We start from the raw sequence: 275 nt of genomic DNA on the forward strand, positions 1-275 counted from the left end.
AACATCCCTGATATGAATCCCTTCTTCCAATACATGCCACTGAAACCTGGTGAATGTTGAGGCCTTCTGCATGCAGGGAACCCTACACGTCTGGCTCAGCTTGAATATGTCCATTACTTTACTTTAATCATGTCTCTTCATTACTTATATTATCTCTACTTTTCGATGTATACAGTATATGTCCAATGTGTGTGTAATACCACTCCACGCCTGCAAGACGCGCTGTCTGCACGGAGCTCATTTATTGCGGAAGCGGATTGACGTCACGCGGACAC

The sequence above is a fragment of the Lipophrys pholis genome (assembly GCF_963383615.2).
Source record: "Lipophrys pholis genome assembly, chromosome: 8".
NCBI lineage: Eukaryota > Metazoa > Chordata > Actinopteri > Blenniiformes > Blenniidae > Lipophrys > Lipophrys pholis.